Source organism: Symsagittifera roscoffensis, chromosome 1 (assembly GCF_963678635.1).
Source record: "Symsagittifera roscoffensis chromosome 1, txSymRosc1.1, whole genome shotgun sequence".
NCBI lineage: Eukaryota > Metazoa > Xenacoelomorpha > Acoela > Convolutidae > Symsagittifera > Symsagittifera roscoffensis.
In genome coordinates this window covers 75,644,039-75,671,468 of record NC_087062.1, presented here as the reverse complement: position 1 = coordinate 75,671,468, position 27,430 = coordinate 75,644,039, and the positions used below count along the sequence as shown (strand labels likewise).

General features: G+C 33.1%; 1 protein-coding gene across 2 annotated transcripts in view; it reads right to left on the bottom strand.

Annotated features, from left to right (window-relative positions):
* Nucleotides 1-27,430, bottom strand: part of LOC134857037 (5-hydroxytryptamine receptor 2A-like) — an 88,829-nt gene that overhangs the window by 48,985 nt on the left and 12,414 nt on the right. The window contains exon 1 of one of the 2 annotated variants that reach the window (XM_063873370.1): nucleotides 3,339-4,012. The exons of the other annotated variant lie outside the window; for it this stretch is intronic. The gene's annotated coding sequence lies outside the window, so the exon portion shown is untranslated. Of the gene's footprint in view, nucleotides 1-3,338; nucleotides 4,013-27,430 lie in introns of those variants that run through there. 2 annotated transcript variants of the gene reach the window in all.

Genomic DNA, 27,430 nt, shown 5'->3' with positions numbered 1-27,430 from the left:
AAGATGTCTACTGAACATTTTCTCTGGTCAGACTAATTTAATATCTGATTGCAAAAAAAGGATCCCAAATTTAACTCCATTGAACCAGCCTTTCCTAAACTCAAGTGGCATTCGGGATATTAAGAGACTGATTGAGACTTAATATTGGACTGAAGAGCACAAGCTTTCCAGCAAAAAAAGAAAATGCGAAGAACAAAAGTTGTAATCAGACAAAAACACTCTCTGAAATCCATAACAAAGTTTTCTCGTCAAACGCCAGCAACAATGCTGAGAAAGACCTTGAAACTCAAATTAGATTAGAAAGCCCGAACCCAATGTTTCGATCGATTTTACCCATTTTCTAAATGACCCTAGACAGAAATCAATTAAGAATTAGATTTTTTAACAGTCTGTTCTTGCTATAAGTATATCTTATCTTAAAGACTGATTCACAATTCTGCGCACCTGACAAAACCATGAAAATCAAAGCTCAATCAAGACCACGACAGTCAAAAAAACGCGAGCGCATAATTTAAGATCAATTCTTTAAACAATCAGTTAAAATTTAGATATCGCGGTTAGGCAAGATGTTTTGCTTTTTGCGGTAAATTTTCTTTTATTTTGCAGAGATCTCTGCAAAACTTTATTTGTAGTTAAATTTTTGAGTTCGTAAGAAAATGGAAAGTGAACACACAGGGGCCGATCTAGGATTTTTGCGAGGGGGGGGGGATTTTCAAAAAAATTCGAAAATTTTGTCGACAATTTTATAGGTTGACCAAATTGATTTTCTGAGTTCTCCCAAATCACTGTAAAAACCCTGTTTTCACCAAATTTTTTGCGCCGCAAGCAAAAATTTGAAAAAAACAAGCCAAAAAGCGTTTTTAGGCATTTCTTGGAAAATAAATCGCGTTTTTTTTGGCGCGCGCTCCGCCCTCAAAGTTAGTATACAATGGCACCAAAAGCTCTCGTAGAAAATTTTTAGGGTCCGTTACGAAAAATAGAAATCTCAAAATAGTACAAAGGCGGACCCTTTGGGTCGGCAGGGGGCCTTCCCTCAGGGATTCGACCCCCTACCGACCCAAAGGGTCCCCCTTTGTACTATTTTGAGATATCCATTTTTGGCGCCAATATGTACCAGTTTTCAGAGGGAGCACGCGCCGAAAAAAAAGGTTTTTTTTGTCCAAATTTTCCAAAAAGTGCCTAAAAACGCCTTTTTTGGCCTGTTTTTTTCAAAACTTTGCCTGCGGCGCAGAAATTTTGGCCAAACTAGGAATAAAACGTTGCTTTGGGAGAGCTCGAAAAATCAATTTGGTTGACCTTAAAAAAATGTCGACAAAATTTTCAAATATTTTTTGAAAATCCGCCCTCCTCGAGAAAATCCTAGATCCGCCCCTGAATATATATATATATATATATATATATATATATATATATATATATATATATATATATATACATTTAAATATTTATATACATTCAAGTACATATATATATATATATATATATATATATATTTATGTGTTTGTGTCTGTTTCTATAAATATTTATATATATGCACGCATATATATATGATACACTTGTCAAAATTTGACAAAATTTTTACACTTGACAAAATTTTTAGTAAAATTTTCTGGTAATATCCGCATCCAAGTTTAGGCGTAAATAAACGATTATAACGGATTATTATGATGACTTTTTGAAAATAATATTTGATTAAAATTACCAAATTTAGTTATTTAAAGGATTTACAATTGATTATAATCGTGATATTTTCCAAGAGAATATAATCTCTAATAATCCATTATAATTGATTATAGTTCTTACAAAAAACCCTTAGAATTAATTAAAATCGATTATAATACTATAATCTCTTATTTTGCCAAAATTTTGTATCATATGGGTTATTAATTTTGTGTCAAAAAGTAAATCTCTAAAAGAGAGATCTGTTAAACACTTTGGTTCATCTGAACACAAAGTTTTACCTCGAAACAAAAGTTTCGAAGAGATCCTTTCATATTAAAGGAAAGATTCCCGCGGTAGAAGAAAGTTAATCCTCCAAATCAATTATGAAACTAAATCAATTTGCTGATGTTTTCGTGGTTAAAAAGCTTAAAATATGCATCACAAAACAACTATGGGGAAGAAAAGAAATGAAAAAAAAAACCTTATAAATTTGAATTGATCGGAAAACTTTATAAAACATTTTTCTCTTTTTTCATAGGAACCAACGTCTACAAAAAGCATAAAATATAAGCAATTTAGATGCAAACTCGAAGACAAAATGGACAAACAAAAGGGATTATAATCAATTATAATCGATTATAATGGATTTTTGTGCAAAACTAATGAATTAGAAATTTGAATTAAAATAATGAATTATAATCAATTATAATTGATTATAATTGTATCGAAAAATGGACGAACAACTAATCAATTGTAATCGATTATGATGGATTATAATTAATTATAATTTGATTTTAAAAAGAAAGATTATAATCGATTATTAATTGAATAAAATCGATTGTTTCTCAACTTTAGTAAGACCGGTACTAAAATCGTAATATAATCAATTATTAACGCTTGAATCTGGATGCGGGTAATATCATTTTGTAAAGCTTCTGCTTTTCTTCTTTTTTATATTGCATTATGAGTTTTTATAAAAATTTTTAATAACCAACATCAAGATCCATTAGAAGCCCTAGTTAAGGCTTATAAATTAGTCCATTTATCTCGTGTCAGACCGCTTTACTGACTGAAGGGAACAAAATTGAATTCAATCTTAACTCCGCCTAGGCAGTGTGTCCCCAGATATTTCGAGGCCAGTGAAATTAAGAGTAGCAATAATGCTTAGTCTTGGATTAGAGAGAGGCATGAACCTATCCAGCCTAAAATAGAAAGCTAGTCGGGGAATTAGATTTTTTATCTTATTGCACGGGACATCGCATAACCCACCCATGTTTTGGAAAACTCAAAATCTTATAAATATCTTTTTCTAGTTTTTCAGGATTTTGGATTCCGAGCTGCCGTTCAAAAAATTTCAGTTTCAGGATTTTTTCAGGATTTTGGATTCCGAGCTACCCTTCAAAAAAGTTCAAACTCGTGTGAAATTATTTTGATATTCTTATAAGATTTTATATTCATGCTCTTAGATCGCATATATTCTTTGAAGGTTTGCAATCCTCACGAAAACATATGATTAGTATGAAGACCGAAATTTTTTTATCGTTCTTAACTTACCGCTGATCACATCTAACATAAGTTATTTGAGTGTTTGCTTATGCGACGCGTTCAAGTTCTTTTTTTCTAGTTTTATTACCATTTTTTGAAAAAATGTATAATAATTTTGGACTTCGAAATACCATTTGATCTTTGTAGGAGTAGAAATCGACCAGAAGAGCCAAAACGTCTCTTGAACGCAGGATATCCCCGAAGGAGTTTGCTGTAATTACCCAGCAATAATGAATGGTTTTAATGATTCCATAAAACATTTATCAAAATAAGCTGAATGATTCTAAAAGGCCGTAAAACTATAATCTTGAATGATCAAAATCGTCATTTCAAGTTTGACCTGAAGCCATAGTTCCAGTTAGAGGTGCTTTGCTTCTCGTAAGTGTGCACTGAATCGTACAGAAAGTTCAGAGGGATAGCCCGCAGAATTCAAATTGAACAGCAAGCGCCAAAACAGAAGTGAAACTGAAGATAAGTTTCAAAATTCGGCTTTAATCTTGCATTAACCGTCTGCATAAATTCACTTTAACAGTTATGTTAAAATAACAAAATGAACAGAGCTTTTCAAACTTTTCCCGGTCATTCGAGCAAAGTGGTTGAGTTATTCAAAAAATAATAAACAACAAAGTGTCTTCGAATGAAAAGTAAGCAAAAATAATCGAGCCGGGTTATTTCAATTAGACCTGGGGGCTTCTAATCACGTCTCGCTTTTTCCACTCGGACTTAAAATACATTTAGTTTCGATGTTGTATTTTTGCTGCTAACTTAGTCGACTCTTCCCAATAAGGCTGAAGGCCTTACATTGGAGTGGAACAAGTTCCCTGTAATTATATCTTATCAAATCTTGGTCAAAATCCCCCAAAGAAGGAAGCTAAAGTTCACTATCTTTTTGAGCTAAATAATGAAATGCCTTCTTGTCTTCGCTGTAATGCAAAAGCGCTACGAGGTTCCAAATGCAAAACTCCAGCGTTTGTAAATAAACAATTCTGAGCGTTTTGTCGAATTTTTTGAGACTTTTTTTTAGCCCACGGAGTTTTGCGGAGTTTTTAGAACTAGCAGTGGTTCTTTTGGAATCCTATGGCCAAAAATGTCCCAAAACAGCGTCAGTTTCTCCTGGTAATTTATCGGGTATCCAAATGCTTAAATTAGATTTGGTAACCTTTGTAGTACTTGCGACTAGCCTGGGGTGAGGTTGGGCTTTCTGGTAGTCAAACAGATCGACCCAATCTTTCTTCTCTTTCCTCTTTTTAACCCACAGGGACGTGTGCATGATTTTTATCAAAATTAGCTGGTGTGTAGCTGCATTGGCTCCATGCACAATGTGAACTGCTTAGCTAGAAGACATAATATTGTTCACAAGGACTGAACTTAAAACAATTATACCTTTTTTTAACTCAATCAAAAAAAAATTCGTTCAGTCACAATTCAAGCAGTTTATGGCAAACCTAATGAAACACCGTAAAAAGAAACTAAAAATAGCTAATTAAGAGCAGCAGCACTAAATTTAGACAACACTAGACAACCATTTGGTCTTTGAGTACCTTTGTACTTCTTTGAATTGCGGAGCAGTTTAAGGATAATTGAGAAACTTTAAGGATAATTGAAAAAGTTTAAGGATAACTGAAGTTAGGAATGACTTTAGAAAAATTGACAAAATTTACAGAGGCGCACGGGAGAGACACACTCCAGTCCTAGAAATTTGGAGAAGTTTGGTGTTTCGTCTCAAAAAAAGCACGAAAACAAATTGCGCGTTAATTGTTCTAAAATAAACAAGTTGGCAAAATTCGAACCCCTAATTTCGAAAAGAGTGACAAATTGTAATTGAAAAAAAAATAACTCAATAAGGTCCAAATTTTTTTTTCAACATGAAAAATTAATTACATTTCTTTTCAATCAATGTTTCAATTAGTTGAGTTATCGGATTCAGTCAAATTGAACTGATAAACTCAATTTAAACATCAGCTCCATTCACATTGTGAACATCAACTTCGAAGGCGGGCGATATTTCAGTTGAATCGAAGTCATCTTCATGTCCATATCTTCCGCATTAGAAAAAACTACAACAGCTAACAGATATCATAGAAGAAACATCCATGCAAGTTAACTGATGTCAAACGAAAGCCCTTTAAGAATTCATTGCTCAACACAATCATACCTTGGTCTCCGATATGATGAACGGGCTTTATGGATACACATGATCAAAGATCTGAGGAGCGCAAATCAGGACGAGAACGAACCCACCAAAGCACTTGACTATACGAAATTACTTCTTTTTTCTAACTGATCATCGAAACAAGTTTTTTGTAAAACGTGGTAGCAAGTTTGCCCATATCTCCTGTACACGAAAGAACAAGAGGTGTGAATGAACAATGTTCAAATTCTGTGATACGATTCTCATAGCATCTCTTTTTTTTTGGTTTCGTGTTTCCTGTACACACTTGGCAGATATTAGAAAATGATTTGGCGCAAGGATTAAATGCTCATACATCGAATAAGGCCTCCTCAAATCTGCCTCCCCAGATTCCATTGGCTGAAACATTAAGACGCCCTTCATCGCCACTTATTGATGTTCTCAAAGCCAAAAACTCGCCAGATAACCGCTCTAGATGATGTTCAACTTCAACATTCGAGCAAACTTCAGTCAAGATTTCTGCTGTTTTGTCTCTCACTTCATTATGCCGAATTGCTGTGAAGCCTCTAGTAGGACAAGACAAGCAATGCTCAACCGAGAACGTTTCTCCGCAAACACAGTGAGAAAGGACTTCTTTCAGCGGCCAATTATATCGCACGCACAATGCACCCCGAAACGCTGCTTTACTCATGCAAAAACCATGTCTTCTAACAGCAACGTTGTTAGTTTGACGCGCCTCTTTTGTTAGCCAGTTCAATTGCTCAAAAGCAGTTCAACATCTTTTTCTCTTTCGGCGCGCAGCTCGTTCGCCTTCTGTATTTCAGGAGATGCTCGTTTCTGCCTACTTGCAACTACGTCTAAATCAGTATCGCTTGACAAAAATTTATAAACAAGAGATTTACAGTCTCTCGGAGTCTTTGAATTTCTGAGCGGCGTCTGATTTGGAATGATGATGCTCAAACCACCCAGTTTTGCCGGAAACTCTAGTACAGATTTTCAATGTCTCCTGGTGATACACTACCCGTCAGTTTTGGCAAAAACGGCGTTCTGATTTTGCTTTCGAGTTTGGTGAGATTAACTTTAATTTTATCTTGGCTACAGTCAATCCTTCTCATCATGTTATTTCATTTCGGAAAGAAACTATGCGTAAACACTGCAAAAGCACAGTGTGGCTGCGCTTCAGCGATGTGAGGTAAACTCTCTAACTCACTTATTCATCCATCTGACGTTTTGAGAACATGTTTTTCAATGATTTGTTTGCTGCCATTTGGGCATCCTAAAAATTTGTGTCTCTCTGTTAAAATTGTTTTACCACTTCCGGAAAAACACGGTCTGTTAAGTCCAAGTTTCCACGTTTAACAAAAAAGTTAGTCTAGCAAGCATTCGGGAAATTTTCATACTCCGGTCCGAGTTCTTTCAATGATTCCCACCATGACTTCAGTTGTTCAAGTTTTCCTTCTGCAAATATTTGCATTGGTTGTGTCAAACCAGTCTGCTTTTGTTGAGAGTCAACATCATCGAATACTTTTGTACCATTAGTCTCATCAGTGAATCCAAAGTAGGTCGGGGGACGTGCATGTCTACTTTTTCTCGTCACCCGACTGCAATTTCAACTACAGGCCGAAACTCAAGTTGTTTTAGACCTTTTTATAGCACATCCAAAAAAAGATAAATAACATTCGCTCAACAAAGTATAACCATAATAATCATGAAAGCTAAACAGAGCACGTGCTTTTCAAAAAAATCACATCTATCACATTTTATAGAAAATTCCGTTCAAAATTGACAAGGTAGGAAGTTGAAATTGATGTGCATAAAAAAACGGAGTCTCATTTGAATAGAGGTCAATGTTTTGAAAGTCGGAACATGAAGAAAAAGTACAATATATTGTGACAAGCAAAGCTCACATTGGATTCTGGATTGATTTTTTGCAAGAATGTTCAAAAAACAAAGACGATTTACTAAAGACTGCAGCGGTTAATTGTACATATGAGCCCTATCAAATATCAAATCCCATCCACACTTTTTGAATCAGTTTTGGAAAATTCATTTCGTAAAATGTTTGGCAATCTTAAGACAATTGTGTCAATGTACATACTAATAATGCATATATTTGTATATATCATTTGGTGCGTTGATCTAAATACTCAAATTTGGAAGGATTGATTAATTCAACCAAACCGTTCACAGGATTCTAGAATATCAAGCCGACGGCGTTTCAAGTCAAAGTATGGGTTTGGAATTTCAAGCCAAAATTCAAAAATTTGAGCCCATAGAAACATGGAAAAGTTGATTCCAAACCACTCAAATCAAACTGTTAAAAAATTTATCAGTGATCATTTTCAACAAAGAATATTTCACATCTGAAATTGTTTTTTTTTGTCTATCAGAGTAGTTTTTAGTTATCGGGTAATACTTGAACTGTAAAAAGTATACTAATTTAAGAAAGAATTAGTCAAGAATTTACTGGGCTAGCTTGCCTGTTTTCACAATCATTTACCTAATTTTCTGAAATGGCTAGCGCAAATAGCTTCGGCAACCAATTCATTTATTCGAAAACAAATCCAAACAAACATGGATGATCAATTCCTGATCACGCAGCACATGTTTCAACCAGGCGCATTCTTATAATAATTTAATAACCGATAAAAAAAACTTCTTTCAATTTTTTTCTTTAATGAGAAAACACTGAAGAAGTTAGTCAGATATAAAAGTCAGTTATAAAAAACAAAGTAAAAAACATCCTTCAAAATATTTAATTTTTGATTATTGGAACCTGTTCGTAACGAAATCTGCAAAGGGTTTCATGAATAATTTGAGTTGCACGGTTTTAAAAATATGCTCTTGGATCTCATAAATAATGATGAAACAATGTTTTTTTTTGAAGTTGGTGCTTGCTTCTTATTCTAGTTTTAGTGCCTCATTGATCACATCCCAACTAGCTCAAGCTATATCTTAATTGTTAGCACCGAAGTTGCTGATTAAATAGGTTTGCAGAACTTGTGGAATCTTTTTAAAATCATTGTTTGCGGAGTTTGCGAACCTGTTCGTTGTCGAAAAGTTTAGCGCTACCAGGTATTTGCTTATGGATCTAAGTAACATTTTAATAGATGCATTTGGCGATAAAATCTGAAAATTTTCAGAACATGATTTCAGTTTCAACAGACACATACACACATATTTATATTTTTTTTTGCGTCCGTTGAAGGTACAAATTGGCCTCGTAAAAAGTTTTCATGGTTTTCGGTTTCAATATTTTCTGGGAGTTTCAACTTACACTATTGAATGAAATGTGTTGATAATAACCTAATAAATAGTTGTTTTTACTTAGATTGATAATTCAATTTAATTTATAACAATGTTTACAATCAATTGATTACACACACACTAAAAATGATTAGTAATTTGCCTTTTTGTTAAAAAAAAGCAAAAAGTGGCCACTACGAAGGTTAATCAGAGTTAATTAATTATTGACGTCAGGTCTAATTCAAAAAAATTTTTTCTTACCCGAGTCGAGGTGCTCGATTTATGTTTCGGCTTTCCTGACCAAACATCGGTTTATTTCGACCGTCTCAACCGTATTTTGATTTGTTTAGTTTTTCTCGAACAAAATTATATGTGTTATGTGTTTCTCGATACATTTTTGGTGTTTTTGACTTTCTCGACCAAAAATGAGTAGGTTCAACCGTCACAACTTTCTCGAGAGATACAAAATCCAGAACTCTATGGAAAAGTAAGAGCTTAAGCTCAAGCTTAGGCGGTTATCAAGTACTTTGGCCGAAATGGCAAAATGAAATGCCAAAAATCTTTTTTTTCTTTGCCAAACATCGGTATGTTTCGACCGTCTGAACCATATTAAAGAAAACTACTCGAGTTCAAATGATTGATCACTTTCTAAAACGTGTTTGCTCTAAAATGCAGCAGACTACCGCTACTGCATTTTTTTTTCTCAATTGTTATTCTTGCGGGTGAATCAGAGCCTATCGAAATGCAAAAGCGTGATAATTGCAATCTAAACTACAGTTCAATTGTAAACAACAGTTCTATCTTGCTCAGCTAGCATTCCAAATCAATTGAGGTAAGCTATTTGATCTTTTTCATGCGTTGCTAGACCATAATTATTAAGTTTGAAAAAGATATTTTTGATCAATTATTTTTAAAATTTACAAAAACTGTACAATCTTGAATTCCACAAGCAATGGTGAAAATATTGTTTTTGGAATTGGGGTTGTTTTTTTATTCTAGTTTCAGTGCCTAATTGATCACATCCCAACAAATTCAAGCTATATCTTAATTGTTTGCCTCCAAATTGCTGGTTGAATAAATTTGCAGAACTTGTGAAATCTTTTCAAACTTAATTTTTGCGGAATTTGCAAACCTGTTTGATGTCGACAAATTCAGCGCTACCAGATATTTGCTCATAGACTACCGACCAATTCAATAGACGCATTCGGCGAAAAATTCTGACACGTTTTAGGGCATGTTTTTGGTTCCCACAGACACATAAACTCACACACACACTCTCACACACACCCACATTCACCAAACTTTGCCTCTTGTGAAGGAACATTTTGGCCTCGTTAGAAACTTTCATGGTTTGACTGGATTCTTGAATGAAATGTAACTATTGAATCAAATGTAATGATGAAAATGAATAAAAAGTTTTTTTTGTTCAATTAGACTGATAATGCATTTCGATTCATAACGACCTTTAAAAATAATTGGATTGCCCACTGCAAAACAAAAAAACGACTAGTAAAATGACTTTTAGGTCAAAAACTAAAAAAGTGGAGACTACGAAGATTGATCAAAGACTTTTGATTAATTCGCCAGGTAAAAACCAGTATTTTCTTTTCTTACCGATATATGCTTTTAATTTTCTGACCAAACGTTGTTATGTTTCAATTGTCTCAACCATTTTTCGGTAGGTTTCGAATTTTATGGCCAAACTTCTGTATGTAACGTCTTTCTCGATCAAAGTTTGATATTTTTCTACTCTCTCGACTCATGAAAAAGTGTTCGATTTTGTTCTAGCCAGTTCAAGTTTCTTTTGATTTTCTCGACCAAAATTCCTTATGTGTTGACTTTCTCAACTCTCTCGACCGATGTTTTTGAAAAGTTTTTGTTTTGTTCGAACTTGTTATCTGAAATGTGGTGATAGATCTGGTTCGACTTTCTCGACCAATAATGAGTGAAAGTTCAACCGTCACAAAATTCTCGACATACAAAAAACACTCCAAATCTTACTTCATCTATATCGTTCTCGTTTCAAGCGGTTTCACTATCAATGAGATGTGTAATGATTATATCGATTCTCTAGATTGCAATGATAAGAATTTAGTTCATTATCAAGTACTTTGGCGATAATGGCAATATAAAAAGTCAATTTTTGTCTGGCTAAAGAAAAACTACCCCAGTTCAAATGATTGGTCATTTTCTAAAACCAGTTTGCTATAAGATAAAGAAGGCTACCGCTACTGCATGATATTGTTATTTTTTCAATCGTTATTCTTGCGGATGAATCACAGCGTAACGAGTGGCGAAAGCGTGATAGTTGCAACCCAAACAACAGTTGATTTGTAATCAACAATTCAATCTTGCTCAGAAAGCCTTTCAAAAAAACCGAGGCAAGCTATTTGTTTGATTTAATACGTTACTACATTAAAATTGTATACTTTTGTGAAAAAAAGCCATCTCTTTTCTTGATAAGTCACTTTTTCAATTGCATAGCCTGTGGATTCAACAAAGATCCAACAAAAACTAATTTTTTCGCGCAATCTCAAAAAAAATTGTACCCAAAACGTATTTTTAAACTTCAAACAACTTTGCTTGTTTCAAAAAAAACTGCTGCGGTGCCATAAAAACAAATTTTTGGCGCTTACATTTAAAAAAAGAGAGATAACTGCAGGTAGTTTTTGAACCCAAAAAAATTTCATTATTAAAATCCTTCCTTTTGAATGAGGAGCATCTATTTGAGGCCATTGCTACCGTCTTTTTTGTTCCATTTGAATGCAGACTCAATTATTATTATACTCCAATTAGTGCGTCACTAGGTAACCAGGCAACTACATACATCTTCTGCATGAATATTGAGCATCCTTCCATTTATTCCGACACTCAAAAAAAACGGACGCAATATTGTGTCAAAAAATGTTAAATAAAAACAAAAGTTACACTCAACTGACAAGCATCAGAGGGTTGACACTTCCTAATTCTTATCTCTGTTTCATAATGAATTGTAACCTCTGCCTGCAGAGAGTGAACTTCTGCAGAGAAGCAAAAAAGCCATTAATTTTATAAATGTATTTTTGTTTGGAAGTTAGAAGCTAAAATTTTTCAGAAAACCATAAATACAGTCACGGCACATAGAAGTTGCAACAGCTAATTATCAAGCAAGCAAATGATTGAAAAAATTTTCATGTTAGAGCCGTTTGCTCAGCTGTAGATTCACGGTTGAAATTCTTACGTATGATGGATAAAACTGTTGTTTAGAATATAGCTGGGTAAAAAACCATCGAGAAGTAGCTTGGACATTTAATCAGAGGGCACCAAAAAAGTATTTTAGAACCAAAAAATCCCCGTAAACAACAAAAGCATTTGGAAACTTTGGACTTAAAACTATTCGTTGGAAAGCTGAGAATCTAAACTAGTCCCTCATTTAGGTTTTCTCTCCCTTAGAAAATACAAAAAACTACGAGTAAAATTACGAACTACTAGCAAGAATTAAACTCAGATAATTGCATTTTACTAAACATTTTGCTGAGTTTTTTGTCAATTTTTGTCCAACAGCTGAACAAAAATTTTAAGTGTTTTTCATTTAAAATGAAACCTATATGGGAACCTAGTTTAGATCCTTAGTTTTTAACAAAATTTTTCAAGGCCAAAGTTTCAAGCTTTTGTTGAATGGATTTTTTTGATACTAAGAACACTGTTCTGATTAACTGACCGAAAAACTCTTTAAATTTTTTTAACCCAGTTTTAATATTAACAACATTTCATCCATCATATTTAATAGTTCCAACCGTAAATCTCTAGTAGTTGTAGAGAAAAAACTTTGTTCATTTCATTGCTCTCTCTCTCTCTCTCTCTTGCTCTCTCTCTCTCTCTCTCTCTCTCTCTCTCTCTCTCTCTTTCACTCTCTCTCTCTCTCTCTCTCTCTCTCTCTCTCTCACACACACACACGCGGACCACTGACTCTACCCTTTGGCGACACACTCTAGAAGTTTTTGAAAACGTTTTCGCACTTCAAAACGTACTAAATTTGAGGGTCCAAACTTATTGTTGAAACAGCATTTTCATCCTGAATATTTCTTCATCTTGCATCATCCAGTTTAAGATGACCAAAAGGAGTACCTTCCTTCTACTGATTTAAAATGGGTTTTTTGACTCTTGGAACAAAATATTTAAAATTGGTTAACCCTAAGCGAGAGAAATTTTTACGAGAGAATTCAGAAGGTTCTAGGATAACAAGCTGACAAGATATCGATTTGAAGGGATTTCACGCTAAAATCAAACACTTCAAGCTCACAAAACCACCTACAAAAATTGATTCCAAAGTAACCATTTCTGACTGCTAAAGAATTTATACGCCCACCCTGTCTGAGGTGGTCGAAATATGTACCGACCGTCAATATCCAAATTAATTAAAAACTTTGGTCGACCAGAGTCAATATCTTAGTCGACAGGGTCGACCAAGTTTAACAGGGCCGATTCATCATTTGCGTATTAGCAATACATGAGTCGATAAAGGTCGATCACTGTCTTTAACGTCGATGCTTAAGTCGAATTGCCCAATTTGTTAACAGTTTCTTTTATGGAATATCCCATAATAATATATCCCATAAAATATCCCATAAAATATCCCATAAGATTATCACCTTAATTCTTTTGAATAAAAATTTTTAGCCACGAAACCAAAACCTGGAGGTTTTTTCAAAACTTGTTCTTTCAGAATAAGTTTGACCAATAAGCAATGTGTATTCAGTATCCTATTCAATGTGCAACAGTTTTTGTGCGATATAATTATAGCCATGCATAACTAATTTACGTTAATACCCCAGAATTGTAGATAAAATTGGTATAAAATTGGTTCAGAGCATGACTAAAAAGGTAATTTTTAAGCCACCTGAAATTAGTCAAAAATCCTTTTTTTTAATTTTGAACTCAGGGATCCCGCAAAATATGTCATCGGGTTATAAAAATTTTTCTCTCAAAGCATTGATTTTGATCACCGAAATTGGTCTGAATAAAAAACAACACCCAAGCATAATTTTAAATTTTGCTAAAATCCATCATATCGATCGCCAAAATAGGTCTGAATAAAAAACCAACCGCCCAGAAAAACAACTTTTGTGAAAAATATCGAGTTTTGCGGAAGTTACCTGGGATCAATCGTAGTCTTCCTTCCTAAGTGATCTACCGTCCTCCTCAAGCATGAAATCATTCGGAAATTAATTCTGTATTATTTATGCATTTCATCCAAACTGGAACCTGATCTAAACTATATTTTATGATTGGATAAATTAAATGTTTTACCAATGTAAAGTATTTAATATTAACCAATCATGATCCATCTAACTAACAACCCACTTATTTGTAAGTGCTGAAGTTACTTGTAATTTCAGCACCAGAGAGATTTGAATTTAACTTAGAAATTAGTTGGACTCTCCCGAGCACTTCAGCAGCCGCAATAAACCAGTATACCCTAGATCTATTGAGCCTAGCAGAGACTAGTTAAACAACCTGAGACTAGATAGTATAAGAGTAAGATTAGGATCGGTATTAGACTAAGAAGTTGCACGAATCTATCCGGCCGAAAATAAGATAGCGTGACGAGCAGACGGTGTACCCTATCCGAAATTACTCTATGAGTTATACACCCCAGACCTAACTCATCTGGTGCGACCATAAGTCTCGAACAAGACCTTACTAGATTAGAATTAACCAAAATTAGATTAGAAATTAGACAAAAACATTTACAAAATGTTATACGACAATAATTTAATTGAAATGTCTCTCCGACTCAATAGATCAGAGCCAATATTCCGAACCATAATAGAACTACCCGGAATTGGAAGAAGACATCGAACCAAAGACGACATACGACAAAGTAGAAACTTGCCGTATAGTTATATGATAGTTCGGCAAAAGCCAGAACAAACTTTTATATTTCGAATACTACTTGCAATGAATTTAGATTTCCATTTGCAAACATAAAACCTTGAAGTAAATCTTCAAAATCATTTCAGGCGCTAAACAAATTAATATTATACAATAACGATTGATAAAAAGATCTAAGATCGTTTTCCTAAAATTCTGCAGTATTATACAAAACATGTTTGAAGAATATTTATTGGAAAATAAAAATAAAAATTAGTAGCATGACAATAAATGGTTAGTAATCATAAATCATCCTGTTGTTCCAGCTTCATCACCTAAAACATAACAGCAATCATAAACCCACTAATATCATCAAAACACTAAATCTTTCCTTTACACAAATTTAAAACTTTATTAAAATTTAAAGTCACTTAATTTAAAATCAGATCATCAAGGCTTATCCTTGGATCTTAAATCATTTTCTACTTAATTAAATTTTAAATTTGATCATCAAGGCTTATCCTTGGATCAAACAGAACAACTTTGTTCTCCCCCACCCACTTAATTAGTGTCTAACGACCTCAAACGTCGATTCACTACCCAACCCTTTCTAAAAACCCAAGACTAATAGAAATTTTTAAACAAAACTAATCATTCAAATTAGCATAAACAGTGAAGAACTTCGGTTATTCATCCTTCACTTGACCCCTCCTCTTACCAGACCCAGGATAAATCTTAGACTTAGTAAGTTTAAAATAGTATCTAACGAACTACTCGCGTTCTAATTATACCTGAACCTTGTGGATCGATTTACTATTCTCCAACCCTTGAACACAATCACTACCCCTAAGTAAGATTAAGTAAGTTAACACCTTAGCTTATACTAGTCACGAGAAAGTAAAAATCATTCTTCGGAATCGATATACTTTTCTCTCCAACCCTGAACAACTAGACCCAGGTTAAGCTAACCAAAAAATCGTAAGAACTAACAGTTTAAGTCAATAGAAATCATTTAACAACCTTTTGCATCCGTCATTCTAAACCTTATGTCATTTAAAAACCTAGGAAATAAACAAACAATCATTTTACACAATTGTGAAATAGATAACAAAAAATACGACCTTGTAATCACACCTCATACACAAACAATTGGATACATTCGAACAAAACGACAAACACTAAAGAGAAAAATAATAACTAAACAAAGACAAATAACACGAAAAAGATTTTCAAAAAATCGAAACGCATTTTCAGAATCAGAAACCAACAGTTTAGACGAACTTTACAAACTAAAAGAATCAATAGATAAAAATTGCCCACAACACGATCAATTATATTTTTCTGACTCAGAAACAACTTCAAATTCATCACAAAGAGGAAAAAGAAGAATAAAAAAGCAGTATAAACACAAACCAGTACATCTATACAATTGGAATCAACCAATTCGACACATTAATAATTACATATTAACAGTCATCGAACGAAAAAATGAGTTCAACGCACACCCCAGGTGACGAAACTCCAGATGATGATGAAATCTTTCCTTTTATAGTAGATGCAGATACTGATAGAGGACAACACATATTTTGTCAAAATTTACTCGTAAATTTATTTGAACCCGGAATCAGTCCATGTAAAACAGAGTTCCCCGATGTAAAAATCAAAAGACAAATCATAGATCACTATCTAAAAGATATATGCAACATAACACAACAGTATGGAATCTACTCTATAGAATTCACTTCCCCAAACCATAATAATAGAACATATACTATTCAAACAGACGACCTTGATTTAGAATTTTCAAAAGTTTTTTCAGAATATATAAAGAGCATCCAATACCATAACTCACAAAGAGCAAACTCCATTTTCACCAATGAAGTTTTCGCACTAATATATAGTTATATTTCGATATTAGAAAATGAACTCCCATTAACAAATGTCTCACCGACAGAAACATCTAAACATTTAAGAGTACGACATGAAATCACACTACTCTCTAGTTATTTAAACATCATTAAAGAAAATTTCACGAAAGACGACGTTTCACAACATACCAAACACGATTTACAAAAAATTTTAGCATGGTTCATAATAGATTATTTTACACACAATATTGATTTAATTGCACAAGCAAGAAAAAATTTTAGACCCCAAAATTCGAACGATGATACCGCTATCACAGAACAATCAGATTATGTTTGGGACCCCGAATGGTCTCATTCCGCATTTATAAACTTTCCACAATCAATCTCAAGTCAAGCAATAGGTACAATATCTTACATAAGAGATTATGTAAGAGTAATACCATTAACAATTGATGCAACACCATTAAACTATAATACATTTTTACCCGATACACAAAATAATAGTTTAAACTCTACAGTCATACACAATGAAAACCTCAATGGAACTAGGAATCTTACTCAACAAGATATCCAGACACCATCACACTTCATAAATGAAGAAATTGTACACACAACAACTACACAACAAAGTATTTCACCAATACGCCCAAATTTAACAACACCAAGAAATACAAATCCTTCACAAACACAGGTAACCTTACAATCAACCGTTAAACCTTCGGTTGCCCCTAAATATTCACATATGGATTACCAAACATACAAACCCATGACAATACCATCAAAAACACGCAAAACATTCACTAGAAACAACTTTGCAGACCATAACTATAATTATACACATCCATCAAAAACAAATTATCAACCACAAAGAAATTTTAATCAATATACAAAACCTCGAAACTGGGATAACCCAACGGCCCAATATAATTCCACAAATTTTCAACCAAATCCTCCACAGGATCGCAGTGGAAATTACCCATTTTTTCAACAAAATAAAAATAAAAAACAAACATCTTATCAAATGGATTATTTATCCTCAGATGAAGATTTCTTACAACCAGATATATTTGCACCAAATACTCAAGAATATCGTAGACAAGGAATACAGAAAACACGTACAAATCATAGAAATTTTTCTCCACAATCAATAGATGCACAATATCAACAACCAATTCAACAACAAAATCCAATTAATACACAATCTTTTCAACCAATTCAACAACAAAATCCAATGACTACACACTCGTATCAACCATCACAAATGCAAAATGAAATACCACTCCCGTATTATCTTCAACAACATGAAATAACAAGAAACCAACTTTCAAATTTTTCTCAAATGCCAAATGCAGCTGAATCATTACAAATGACAATGAATCCATACCTTATGGGTGGATCATCAATAACATCAAATAAACCTTTAATGGTTTTCACAGGAACAGACCCTGAATACTCTGTAGAAGATTATTTAAACGCAGTAACAGCAAATTTAATTTTAAATATAGGACCTGAACCAATTAATACGCCACTACATCAAAACTGGATACATCGACGCACAGCGTTGATACAAACAACCTTAGATGGCGCAGCCCAAAAATGGTTTTCAGTACTACCTCAAGAAATAAAATCAAACTGGAAAAGATTTACACAAGAATTTTCAAAAATGTTTGACTCCGAAAGAAACAAACAACAACAAAGAGTTTTATGTAATGAAATTCGCAGATTACCAAACGAAACCATCAAGCAAATAGCAGTAAGAATCGAAACACTAGTTCGAAAAGCATATTCACTAAATACACACGACTATAAAAACACTAAGATGACAGAAATCTTAATGATGACCCTAACACCACAATTAAGGAAAATAGCAATAAAAAAGAGAGCATCCCATCCTTCTTCAATTCGAGAACCCGATTTAGATTTTAGAAAACTAGTAGACAAACTAGAACAAGCAGAAATCACGATGAAACTAGAAGAAACGGAGAATTTGAAATTACAATACGTTAACAAAATTGAAACGACTCCCACTAATATTAATAATATACAAGAATCAGAAACAGATCTCGTTGAAAAAATCACTGAAATACTCAATATTTACGAAAAGAACCCGAACTTTAAAGGCAAACCATCTTTCAAGAAATGGTGTAATTATTGCCGGCGATACGGACATAGTATTTCCGAATGTAGACAAAAACAGCAAGATAGTCAAAATAAACCTCAAAAATACAAAGAACCAAATAAATCATTTTATCAATACATGAAAAAAGATCAAAATCTACCAAACAAAAATGTATACAGCAACAACAGTTCAGGAAAACCACTCCCGAACAATACAAGCTATACAAGAAATCAATCTCCATATAACTCAAGTTATAGAGGAAGATCACCAGAACGAAGAAACACGTATAATTCATCACAAAATCACTACAATAGACCGAATAGTCAAAATAACTACTCCAGATCAAATTCAAATACACAACGATTTGTTTCTAGATCTAATTCCCAATCAAGAAATAACTACTATCCAAACAACCAATCACGAAATTCATCATACAATAGGAATAGAAACTACTCCTATAATCGAAATAGAAGTTATTCAAACAACCGAAACCAGAATTACCCGAACAATCGATCAAGGAATAACTCATATAATAGATCGAACTATAACAGACAAAACAATAATTACCAAAACAGATCGCGAAATAATTCACAAAATCGACACCCAAGTTATAATAATCGTTATAGAAATTATTCCCAATCACCACACCGGAATAATAATCACTACAATAACTCTAATAATCGTCATAGAAGTAGTACACCTAAACATCAAAGACAAATCAATCAAGTACAAGCTAACCCAGAAACAACATCAGACCCCCCAGGTATTGATGACACAGTAACTGATACGTTACAACTCAATCAAATAAACTGTACATCATCAGATTCAGAAAGTGATACTGAAAACACTCTTGCTATCAATATGATAAAAGTCGAAAATGACTATGAATCTGTCATATATGAACAACCCTTTCCATCACACATATAAGAAAATCAATCAGAATTTCTTCAAAATCATTACACTACACCCATAAATTCCACACCAACGACGCAAGAAACAAACGAGATTAACACTACAGATCAAACCAATAAAAATACCAAAACAAAATGCTTGAATACAAACCACATTTATCAAAATATACAAAAAGAACAACCCAAAGAAAAAATTTGGACAATACCATTTCTCTTAGAAAGCCCAAGAAATAAAGAATTTCAACCACCAGACCTTGAAATAGATTTTTTAATTGATTCAGGAGCAGAATCAAACATACTAAACATTCCCACATGGAATGAAATAAAAACTTTACACCCAAAGCTAACACCTCTTGAAACCTCCAGTAAGTTAGCGACAGCACAAGGATCAACATTGATAAACTACGGAAAAATCCAATTATTTCTCCTCCCTACCAGAACAATGGAGCAAAGCAAACTTCTAAACAAGCCATTTAAACAAATATTCCATATTACTGATATTAAATATAACATCATTGGTATACCATTTATTTCAAAGTATATACCAACAATTAACATACTAAATAGTAAATTATTAATCAAAGATAAATATACAAAAACAAAAGAAACATCATTAACATTTTTTCAAAGATTAAATAAACAACCACCATTCTTTTCAAAATTTTATCCGATATTTAACCAACAAAGAAAACACCTGAAACCACTATCAGGAAACATCTATAATTTTTCAATAAAACAAGTTCATCAATATGATAAAGAACAAAACAAACAAAAATTTTATATGTCAGATTTTGAATTCAAACCTATTCATAAATTTTTCAAAATTACAATCTCTTCAATAAAATATTTGAAAAATTCGAATTCAGATATTATTTCCTTACATGTTTATAACAACACACCTTACCAAGTAACATTACCTTTAGGACTTTTAGGATATTGTGAAACTAACGCTACAATATCACCAATACACGAAAAAGCCTATCGCGTAAATAATATACTCCAATTACTAGATATTTGCCAATCTACAATTCTTAATGAAGAATTATCTATAAATAATATAATAAGTAACGAAAACAGAAATACGGATTATTTCACAAAAACTCCATATTTCAAACCTACATTCAACATCAGTAACTACACAGAGGACCAACAGAAATTTTTAACAATGTTTAATTTCCAACATTCACAAATAACACAAGACGAATTCGAAAAGTTAGCCAAACAGCTAATTCAATATTCATCAGTCTATGCAACATCAAAATTCGATGTTGGCAAAATCAGTTCATCACTACATCTCCCATTAAAACCAGACGCAGTTTTCAAAAAACAAAGAGCAAGTAAAGTACCAATTCACTTACATGATAAAGTAAACAGATTACTCGATATTTTAGAACAGTACAATATTATATCACCAGTTAATAAAGAAGAACAACCAAAAGGCAACACATTCATCAACCCCGTTATCATTCTAGCTAAAGGAGAATCATTAAAAATCGTTCTCGACGCTAGATACCTCAATTCACTCATAGATGAATCAAAATGTAATTGGCCCATTGAACCAATACAAGTTATTTTAACAAAAATAAACGGCAAATACTTCACAACCGCCGACATGAATAGTGCATACAATCAAATGCCACTAGATGAACAATCACGACGTTTAACACAATTTGTTATCGGAAACCAACAATATGAATTCAACCGCTTATTCTATGGAATATCCATAGGACCAGCAGCATTTTCAGCCTTTATGAGCAAAATTTTTAGACCACTAATACTCAAGAAAAACGCAATCACCTATTTAGACGATGTTTTTATGCAATCACAATCAAAAGACGAAATGTTCAAAGTTTTAGAAACATATCACCAAATACTTCAGAATGAAAATCTGAAGGCCGCCCCCGATAAATCACATTTCTTTTTGACAAGAGTTAAATTCTTAGGACATAACATAGAAAGAAAAACAATCACTCCACTGAAATCACGCATTGACGCTATTCAAAAACTTCAACCACCAACAAATAAAAAGAAAATCCAAGAGTTCCTTGGAATGTTAAACTTTTTAAGTAAATATGTTTATAAAATGCAATTATATCTACGACCATTTTACAACATCCTTAGACAACAAAATAATTTTGAATGGAATACAGAACATCAAACACGATTCGAAGAAATAAAGAAACTTTTAACTGAACAAATTTCAAACACAATTCCAGACCCTGATCAACCATTTTATGCAATGTGCGATGCTTCGAACTTTGGCATCGGCGCAGCATTATTACAATCACATAATGGTACAAATAAAATGAACCTAATATCAGCAAATTCTCGATTATTCACTCAAGCAGAGCTACGACTCTCAACTCTAATGAGAGAATGTACAGCCATAATATATACACTTACAGAATATGAATTTCTGATACTTGGATCAAAACATCCCACAGTTTTATTCACAGACCACAAACCAATCATCTTTCTTTTTACACAGAAATCTAACCCAAACCACCGAGTTTACAGATTTCAACTAATTCTAATGAAGTTTCCAAACTTACATATAGTTTGGACTGCAGGAAAAAATCTTGCATTACCAGACACCTTAAGTCGAAATACACCACCTGAATTACTTACACGAAAAACAACAGTTGAAATACCCAAAAACATAAAATTCTACCTTGCAGAAAACGAAACATCACCTCGATTAGAATGCAAATATGCAGTTAAAACTGATATTGAACAATCACAAATAAATAATTTACAACATTTCCCACTTTATTTAGATTGTCAAAATAATCATTATGAAGTTGACCTACTTGGAACATCAACTTTTAAACCAATTCCATATTCTCAATGGATAAAAAATAACACCCAACAAAAACGAACAAAACAACACCTACCTAAAAAAGACCATTTTCCACTAATTGAAAAAGAAGATTTAACTGATAAAATAAATTTATCAGGACCACAAACAAATGATTCAAAATACACAATAAATCAAGTTTTTGACCTTCACGACCCACTTGATACAATACCCTTATCTAAATTCGAAGTTGAAAACATTTTTCTCCCCCCAACAGATACGATTACAATTTCAACACTGAAACAATATCAAAACCTTGACCCGATAATTCGACAACTAAAATCATGGCACAAATATAAAACTAAACCTATCAAAGCAGATTCAACCATTCTAGGAAACAAAACACTCCTCCGATACTTTCGCAAATTTAACAACACAACAATCAATGAAACTACAGACCTTTTAGAATACAATTTAAACGAATCCACAGTTCCCTGTCTCCCTATAAGTATGATTCTTATAGCTTTTAATATTTCACATACACAAAATATTAAAGGACACTCTGGATCAGAAAAAACATATTCAAATTTTATACAAAATTTTTACTTCCCAAATGCACCAATTTGGATAAAAGTACTATGCAATGATTGTATAGTATGTCAGCTAAATAAACCTTACCCAAATCAAAAACAAGTAGCACAAAAACAAGATTTTAAAGGACAAAGTTTATACTTTAATCACCGTATCTCATTTGATACTAAAGGACCAATTTCACCCTCATCAGAAGGAAACTCCTACATTATGGTAATTGTTGACGCATTTACACATTATGTAGCACTTAATCCAGTACCACATTGTAACGCTTATTACGCATACACAACACTCTATGAACACTGGATAGCAAAATTTGGACTACCAGAAATTTTAGTTACAGACAATGGTACAGAATTCATAAATAATGAAATAATAACACTATGTCATTTATACAACATTAAACACAAACCACGTACATCTCATGCACCTTGGACAAACGGCTTAGTCGAAGGTATGAACCGTTCATTACAAGAATATCTTAGATGTATCATCAACGGAAATGATACAAAATATACCGAATGGTCAGCAGATGTAAAATTATTTCCCTTAGCATATAATTCACAAATTACGACAACTTTAGGAATGTCACCATACGAAATGGTTTTTAACCAAAAGCCACGCAAACCAATAATGTTTACAGCAAATTCACATAAAAACGCACAAGGTTATTGTCAACCAAATAAAGACTCAATTTGTTATAACCTACCTTTACATACACACGATGAAGATCATTTTCATCACCCACAAATTCTTAAATTAGCCTCCGGTACACACACCGAATGGATTTTAAATAGAGATAAAAAACACAATGAAATTTATCAAAAAATAACAAAAAAGTTATTACAAAGACAAAATATTAATGAACAAATCAATTCACGTTTTACACCAGCTTCCGATTTAAAAATTGGAACATTTGTTTTAATACCTAATTTTAATACTCACAAAGGAATTTCTAAAAAATTACAACCCCTCCGAAAAGGACCCTATCAAATAATTGCAAAACCCACAGATGTCACATATAAAATTATCGACTCAAACAAAAAAGAAATCGTTCAACATCGAAACAACCTATTACCTTATTACCCAAAAGAATACGCACTCCGCGAATTAACTCAATTATATTCTTTCACAGGATTAAAAATCATTCAAAATGAACCACATCTAAAAAACACAGAACAAAATGATAACCCCACCGAAAATCAAAACACGAAACCAACCGCCACCAAAAACAATACGCAAAACCATAAAGAACCTCCAAAACCAAGAAAAAATAGAAAAATGACAGAACAAATAATACCCCAAGAAGAAATAGACAAATCAGAACATAGAAAAGCAACAAGACTTCGAAATCAACCACGTAAAAACTACAAAATGTTCATCCCCCAATCTAAAATATTAAAGAAAGTAGAATTTAAAAAGTAATTTTAACATTTTATACTTCACAATCTTGAAACCTCCGTAACATTTTTCATTTCCATTTTTCAAAATAACATGCTCACAAAGTACGCAATAATTCTAGTTCAAAATAGACCAATAGGATTCATCCAATCCGCCACTTTCTCTAACTCAAACTAAGATCAATTAGACGAATAATCTAGAACTCCAGGCACATCTCTAACTATAACTTTACAACCTCCAGGTCAAAAATAAGCAAACCACTCCAACTTGACAGCTAAAATAAATATCACCATAATACCGTACCCCTCCCTTATCTAATAACCCAAAGATCAACAATATTTCCCCAACTCAGACCACGAATACCCCCAAAACAAATTTGATAACTTAGCCTAAAGTCACAAAATGAAGATTTTAATTAGCCTAAAGTATAAAAATCTTACCATACCCCGGATCATTTGACAAACAAAAATAAAGAAAAAGACGACCTCCCAGTCACCATAAAAATTGCCCCCAACAAATTTTTACGAAACTCAACCCACTTGTCAAAAAACTAATAAATAATTCGACCACACTAGAAAATCGCCTCAAACAGCAAAAAAATATTCGACCAAGAGATCATTTCTTAAATGCTTTTCTCTCAAACAGTCGCTCAAATATTTATCAATTTTAAACATTTTTTTTCAATACTTCAAGCCTTTATAATATTTCTTTTTGATATCATTGAATCTTTTCTAATAATCATAATAATTTTTTGTAACATTTTTTTAATTTTCTACACAATAATTGAACTATTCCTCCAACTTTCCAAAACCCTTGAATATATCCACAGGTACGATTTTAACAACTTGTCTAAATGATACGAACAATTTTCAGTAGAACTGATATTTTTTTATTGTTTGTAATTTTCATAACATTTCTATTATCCCTCATTTTGACAATATGTAAATGTATAAAGAAAGCAATCATCACATTTGCCCTAGCAACAATTTTTCTAATTCTTTTTTTAGAAGAATATTATAATAAACATAAACCTTCCCACTAAAGTAACAATTTAAAAATCCATCAAAAATTGCTACCCAACAGTCACAGAATCAGTCTTCACCGACATCATCCCAAGATAATCCAACACCACCTTCAACTACTCAAAACCCTCAAACATCTACACGAATTTCTTTTCAAGACAATCCATACACTTTTGAAGAACGGCACGCTCGTTTATCTGAACCACTAGAACCAGTTCAACGACAAGCATCCCTAAGTGAACCAACATATAATCTTTACCCAACACTACCACAAGAACTAAGTAGAATACGAAACCTTAGTCAAAACCAAAACACAGCAGAAATAAATAGACAAATTATACATCCTCGACGAAATAGAAATTTTCAAACTCCCCGAGTTCATTTTGATATACCTCAATCCCCAACACAAACCACTCCAGAAAACACCACTGGTATCACACCAGAAACTCCTACACTTTTTTCACAACGAAGCACTTCCAGTCTACCTTCAGACTACTTAGGTTCAACACCAACATCTGAACAGATACGTGAAAATCCCTTTAACCCCCCAAACCTAACATCACGACTACCATATTGGACTACAAATTCATTCACACAAGGTGAACCAAATTTAGTCAATGACCCCATAGATATTTCTACGGATACAACAGCATCCTCATCACTACCAGAAACATTATCACTACCATCAACACCATCAATAAGTCAATTTTCACCACTACCCTTTAACTTAAATTTTCCAAATAATCTCGACGCCAGATATCGAGAACAATCATCTATAAATATTCCTTTAAGATTAGATTGGAATACATTCACAGCACCTCCACCATTATTTGGACAACATCAAGAAAGTAACCGCCTTCATAACTGGGCACTTAATAGATTACAATATCGTCAAGATATTCACAACGATATCCGTGATCACAATATTCAAATACTCCAACAAAACAGTTTACAATTAAAGTTTGAAATCACAGTTAAGTTAAATAATATTACCCAACATCCCTACCCATTAAATCCACCTAACATAACAGCTCAATCACTACCACCACCGTTTATAACTACTGAAGTAATATACAAATACGACAGATACACCAAAAACACAATTGGTTACATTACATTTTATAATCCATACTCAGGATTATCATACACATGTATATTCTAAAATTATTAATTTTTCTCCAAACCCTTTTTCTAATAACCTCAAATCAAAACATAAACCCTTCCCCTCGTACAGGACCACAAGATTTATTAGTAACACATTACGATTGCGAAGAAAATGAACAAAAAACACTACATAAATATGCAATCAATCAGGTATCACAATGTGAAACAGAACCACAAGCTATAGAAACCACAGATATAATAGCAACACTCTATTCAAAAGCCCGAGCTACAACAGTTACAGGTTATAAATTCACAGCAACATTTTCCGAAAAGAAAGTACATTGTTCACAAGTCTCGAACGGAAACAAAAACCGACTTGACCATGAATCATTCTACCAAAGTAATATAGAACGTCTTTTACATCTCAATCCCGACGATTGTAAAAATGAATTACTTAGACTAAACATCACACAAAATAAAAACTCCCAAAGAAAATTAGTTAATTTTCAAGTTTTTTCAGACTCTGTACATCAATCACAACTTGAAAGACACCAAGGACATATAAAACTAGACGAAAAATACCCGTATAACGGCGCACACGGACGATTAACCTATGACCTACATGATAAACATTGGATACCACACATTGGTATAAATAACCCATCAAACTGCAAAGCAGACACGAAAAATAAAGGATACCAAGAAATAATGTTTTTCGATTGGAAAATACAACTCGAAAAAATACAACTCACACGAGATTTATCTGATAATACAATGATCTATCAAGGAATCCGACTACCTTGTAAAAACGATCAAGGATATTGCGACCCTACAACAAGAACACAAGCAACAATTGTTTGGTTCCCCGAAGACACATGTACAACATTTCAAGTAGCAAAAATACACGCTCGTATGATAAAATTTCACGAAAAATATTTCATACAATCAATTCCATATGAACAAGTCCATCCATCACGCAAACTAAGTTCCGATTTTAGAAACATAGACAATATAGAAAATAAATTGACACGTTTTCAAATATATCAAGAAACAGAACTTGCATGTAAATACAGGAATCCACTTCACAGAACACAATACTCTGAAATATTAGTTGAATATGAAAAAGGATTCGACATGACCACTGGTAAAGTAAAAATCGACCCATACGCCACAGGTCATC